Here is a 6314-nt window from a genome sequence, read left to right on the forward strand (position 1 = left end):
TCTAAAACACAGGATACTTGACTGGATTTGCTTATGTACACATTAAAGGAGCCCCAGAAATGCTGGTGGGATTAGGGTCAGAAGTTGCAGTGTTGCATGATCAGATGGAGAGAAGACCAGAGAAAATTTGAATATTACTGCTAATGTAGCACCACTTAGACCCACACAGGCTGTGGCAATGTGTGAGAGAGTATGTGTGAGGATTTATGTGTGTATGAGGCCATGTTTGTGTGAGAGGATGTGTGGATGCATGATCCTTAAAGTCACAGACACTCAGTTGGAACTCCATTGTTCCTTGGAGTTTAGTGCCTCCTGCTCAGCTTCTCGGGAGCTTATTTGACACGTGGCGGGGGCAACATTTGTGTGCTACTTTTCAGTCGAGTTCCCCTGAGGAAGAAATCAACCAAGAGTTCTTGTTATTCCAGAGGCTTGAATGCACTGGAGGCAAGATAATTAAGGATTCAGGAGAGTGCGGAGAAGAGTAATTGAGAGAAGCCAAGTGAAAAATAACAGGAAGGAAAGAAGATGGAAAGCCATAAGACACATCAAGTTGACTGGTCCTTGTTTAGATAACAGAAGGTCTGAGCTGATCTGTATAAAGGATGACACAAGTTGTGGACAAAGGAAATTACATGTGAACATTTGTCAGGATGCCAAGTTGAGTGATCTAATAAACAGGAGCATAGAAAAGTGAGTTATCTGACTTGCAAAGAATGAGAATTACCCCAGTGGTGCACAAAGAGCAGCAGGTTAAGGGGGTGATGAAGAAACCTTATCTAGTTTCTGTTGTTTTTAATCCTGATGAAGTCAGAACATGTGAGTTATTAAAGGAAGGGTTGGTCCCGTGAAGAAGGGACTGATGTCTTGGTATGCCAATTCCATACAGAAATATGAACTGTGAAAAGACATAAATAACTCTGAGCCTGCAGAGTACTAGTCTTTGGCTTGGCTAGATGGCTTGGGGTCAGCGGTCCATTGAGGGCTCTTTGCTAAATTCTTTGCTTCCATTCTGCATATCAAAGGTGGCTTGCAGTTCAGGGTGGCCAAGAGATTTCTCCTGCCTGTGCCTTCAAACTTGACGGTGTAGGAAGCCAGAAAGCAAATGCAATTTGCTGGAAATTGCTTCTGGATGAAGGACAGTTTTTATGCCAGGACAAAGACTTTTTGATGTCAGACTTCTGACTTTGAGACTTTCCTATTCAATGTAAGGTGGACCAAGCAAGCATGTTTCAAATCATAGAAGTGAATCTTATGGAAACTGCATGATGACTCTCTATGGTAAAAATAGCTGTCATATGCTACCCTGCTGTAGTCTGCACACCAATGAATATAATTGACTCTTTCCTTCCCTTGGGGATTATAGCATGGGTATAGCAGCTAACCATTTGTTCAGGACTGAAAGGCTTCTTGGGATGTGGGACTTTCAGTGTAAAAACAAGAATGTCCCAAGCAAACTGGGATGGCTGGTGTCCCGAACATGGGAAGACACCATTAGCTATGCCCTGTGCTAAGTATTTTATCTGATTGAGCTCATGAAGCTGCTCTGCCATCTATGAGGTAGATGCTATTTGTACGTATTCTCATCTCATGGATGAAAGCAATCCGTCAAAGAGAGGTTAACTAACCTGACAACAAAATGTTAATGCCAGTTTTCTTTAAATAGTGACATTTAAAGTTCATTTTATGTCTATGCATTGTCTGAATTTATGAAATGAGCATGTGCTATATAATAATAATAACCTAGCCGACCAGACCTTTTCCTTAAGGAACAATAAGTGAATTTCAAGGCCATGGGTTTATGGGCTGAGACAGTGATTTCTCAAGTCCATGCTCTTATCCACCATGCAGGGTTGGATTGGTTTAGAAAAATTCTAAATCTAAATTTAGAAGTTCTCTAATTATGAGGCCCTCTGGTTTTTCCTTAAATTTCCATCCTCATCCTAGATTGAGCCTGATTTAGAACCAATCTATGCTGAATTCTCTCTAATGAAGAATATTAGAATGAGTTTTCATTGTTTAACAGCTTCTTGGCTGGACAGAGGAGTCTCTTTTGCAGTGAGCAAATTACTTCTCACCTCCAAGATGCCAGATATGAAAATCTTTTCTGTTGCATATTTAATTAGCACCAGGGGGCAAATGTTGTTGAAGTTCTATTTTTCATGTCTTATAGGACAGTGTATGGGAAACTGGTGAAGGACTCCATCATGTCTCTATTTTATCACTAGAGCTGTCCATCCCTGCTGTCCTGAGCATCTGTCCAGTTTCATTTGCTGTCTCACAGAGAAAATATGATATGGAGAACCAACTACATGACCCCAGCAAAGGAGAAATGTAGGAGAGGGCTTGACATTCACCTGGGCTAGCGTTCTGTCTCATCACAAAATTCTTAACTTTATCACATTTGCAAAGACTGTATATCCAAATAAAATGACATTTGCAGAGCGGGGTGGGGGTGGGGGATTCGTGCCTGATGTCTCTGAGTGTCACGGTTCCACTCAATGCATCATCAGTTCATGTATTTTGAGAGATTTACTTTGTGCCAAGGATCTCTAGTGGTACAGTGGTTGTGTGCTTTGCTGCTAGGTCAGTAGCTGGAACTCACCAGCTGCCTGGGGAGAAAGCTGGGGCAGCCTGCTTCCATAATGCAAACCCTACGGGGAAGATCTAATCTGTCTTACATGGTTTCTATGAGTCATAATCGACTCAATGGCAATTGATTTGATTTTGGTTTCTTGCTCTGTGCTTGAAACTGTGGGGAATACAAAGATGGGCCAATCACAGTCCCTGCCTTAAAAGAACCACTTGGTAACCAATGGGATGTCTTGAGGCATCTGAGTAGCTGTAACACCAAGAGGAAAATGAAAGTGCCTCAGGACCATTGCCTAGAATGTTCTGTGGGATTTTAGAAGAAGCCAGAGAACACTTTAGACTGTGTAGATCTGGAGAGACTTCATGGAGGAGGTAACACTTGAGTGGGACATTACAGGGAAATAGTTTAGAGCGCTCAGTTTCAAACTGTTAAAACTCTGATTTGTGGACTCTACTTTCAGAATTTCAGATTTGGTAAATCTGGACTAGGGCCGGAGAAAGTGCACTTTTTAACAAGCTTCAAGAAGATAGCAGTGCTACCTACTTGTCTGGGGGCCACCCTTTCAGAACGACTGGCCTGGACATGGAAAAATGAAGGTGTTTGGGGGCTATTCCTTCCCCCCCCTTGAATTAATTTAGGTTACATTTCAAATGTCATTTGCTCAGAGATACTTCCACATCGAAAGCAACCAAAATGGTCATTCTTACCCTATTTTTCTTCTTCGCACTTATCCCTACCATCATGGCGGCGAGTGATTGTCTGCATTTCCTGCCAGACTGTGATTTCCATCTTCTGACAGAGTTTCTGTTTATCTAGGTTACAGTGCTTAGGGCAGTCCTCAGCACATAGTACGTACTCAACATACAAATATTGTTGTTGTCAAGCGCCATCTAGTCATTTCCAACTCATGATAACCCTGCATGGGTTTCTGAGGAATGGCTGGTGGGTTTGAACCACTGACCTCTTAGAGTACAGTTCCTACTCATAGCAACCCTCTAAATGGTTTCTGAGGCTATAAATCTTTGTGGGAGCAGAAAGCCTCATCTTTATCTTGGAAGCAGCTAGTGGGCTCAGACTGCTGACATTATGGTTCACAATCCAGTGCATGTTACACAATGGCACCACACTCCCAATATATATATATGTAATAACCTCATATGCGTGCAAAAGTGAATAAGGAAGACCATAGAAGAATTAATGCTTTTGAGTTATGGTGTTGGAGAATGTTGAAAGAACCAATAGATCTGTGTTGGAAGAAGTGTAGCCAGAGTGCTCCTTAGAGGCCAGGATGGCCAAACTTCGTCTCTCATCCTTAGGACATAATGTCAGGAGGGACCAGTCGCTGTAGAAGGATATCATGTTTGGTAAGGTGGAGGGTCAGAGAAAAAGAGGAAGACCCCCAATGAGATGGATTGGCCAAGTAGCAGCATCAATGGGCTCAAGCGTGGCAACAATAGTGAGGTTGGTCCAGGATCGGGCAGTGTTTCGTTCTGCTGTGCATAGGATCACTATGAGTCAGTACCAACTCAATGGCACCTAACGACAACAACAACAACATTAGTAAATGAACTGGTTACTCCAGTATTTGGACAATTGTTTAAAAGTATTGCATCAGTCAAGTTGGGTATTTGAGAGGATTTTTCATTTTTCAACAAGATATTCTGGTCTATGTGATAATAATTTGGAGTTTCCTTTAAGCAGTGGAAAGATTCCCATAAAGTAATTGTTGTTCTTAAGGGCTGTCAAATCGATTCTCACCCATAGCCACCCTGTATAGGGTTTCCAAGGAGCAGCTGATGAGCTTGAATCACTGACTTTGCAGTTCAAACGACTTTGCAGTCGGACATATTAGCCCACAGCGCCACACCAGGATTCCATAAAGTAATTAAGGATAGTCTAAATTCATTTAATTCCTAATATTTCCATTTTTGAATAAATATTTAATGCATTGCTCTTCTGGGAAGCCAAGAGCCAGACATTTTCAGCAATAATAAGTGAATAAAATTTCTTTTTTCCTTGCAGTAGCACATTTTGAAAGATATTTCAACAAGTTATGACAAGTAGAACAGGAAAATACTATTTTAATTTCCTTGGGTCAATTATTAGAATTACTGAAAAATATACTTAAAATCATACTTTTCCAGTGTGATCTACTTTGAAGAGGAGAGAGGTGAAAAGAACCAGACTGATTTATCACAATTAACTTTGTACCCAAAATGCCAAAATAAATCAAACGCATTGGGCACATCTGTCTTGTGGCTTTTGGATGCAACCATGAAAAGGAGGATTAAGCCTGTCTAAATGAGTCTTGATCTTATAAAGCAGGCAGTAAAATCTAAATAAAATGATAAAGCAAAGTTCATCTTCTGAGCTTTGTTACTAAAATTTCCCTTCAGAAACAGCTGTCACATAAGAAAAAGTAATGAAAATTTTGAGAAGGACATTTTGAATAAAAAGAAATTCATTTTGGTCCTTGGCTCTAATTACACTACAGAGTAGTGTTTTGGTTGCCCCAACCACCCAGCTCCCCAACCAATCCAGCATCCTAATTCCATGCAGGCCTAGAGAGGTAGGGATGGATCAGGCCAGGGGAAAATGTTCTAAGCACTTTCTAATGGTCTGGTGACCAACTCACCATGGTTTCCCTGGACTTTCTTAGTTTTAGCACTGTATGACCTACATCCCAGAAAAATTCTCTATTCTGGGCAAATCTGGATAAGTAGGCACCTTAGAAATGAGCTGGCTCCCTTGATAGGTTATGAAACCTTATCACTATTGTTACTGTTAGCTGCCATTGAGTCAGCTACAACTCAGGGTGACCCAACTGGTCTCATGCCAGCTTTATGTCTGTCAGTTATTGTGTCGTGCCATCCAATCAAGGAGGCTTATTTTCTAGCATGATATCAGACAATATTCTGTTTGATATATAAGGTTTTCATTGGATGATTTTTATAAGGAGAGTGCCAGGTTACTCTTCCTAGTCTGTCTTTGACTGAAAGCTCTGCTGACGTTTGTCCACCATGAGTGACCTTGCTGGTATTGGGGCTAGCAGTGGGATAGCATCCAGCATCACAGTAACAGGCAAGTCACTAAAGTCCAACCAACTGACCGATGTCTGACAGCAACCCTATCACTGTGGCTGTTGTTATGGGCACTGTTGTGGCAATTTTGACTCATAGTGACAGCACATAGTGACAGCAGGTGACAAAATGGAACTCACTCCTAGGTTTTTTTTTTTTTTTTGATAATCTTTACAGAACCAAATCTTAAGGTCTTTCTCCCCCAGACCTACTGTGTAGATTTGAACTGCCAACTTTCTTGTTAGTAGCCGAGCACTTAACCAGTGTGCCACCAGGGCCCTTTATCTTCATACTAGGAGCCGTGACTAGAAGGTGGATGATCACCTCCCCTCAATGGTGAGGAAATCCTTCCTGCCTGGTCTTTGTCAATCTTGAGTGGGTTTTAGAGACTAACTAGGGAGCTCGTGTGGTGCTGGAGGATAAGCACTGGACTGCTAACTGCAAGGTCAGCATTTCCAAATCACAGGTTGCTCTTGGAAAACTCTGTACAGGATTGCCACGAGTTAGGGTCATTAGGAATTGGAACCGATTCAATGGCCCTTAACAACAATAGCAACAACAACAATAATGTTGTTGTTGTTAAGTGCCATCGAGTCGGTTCCGACCCATAGCGACCCTGTACAGGGTTTCCGAGGGTGTAAATC

This window comes from Chrysochloris asiatica, unplaced genomic scaffold (genome assembly GCF_000296735.1).
Source record: "Chrysochloris asiatica unplaced genomic scaffold, ChrAsi1.0 scaffold00072, whole genome shotgun sequence".
NCBI classification, from domain to species: domain Eukaryota; kingdom Metazoa; phylum Chordata; class Mammalia; order Afrosoricida; family Chrysochloridae; genus Chrysochloris; species Chrysochloris asiatica.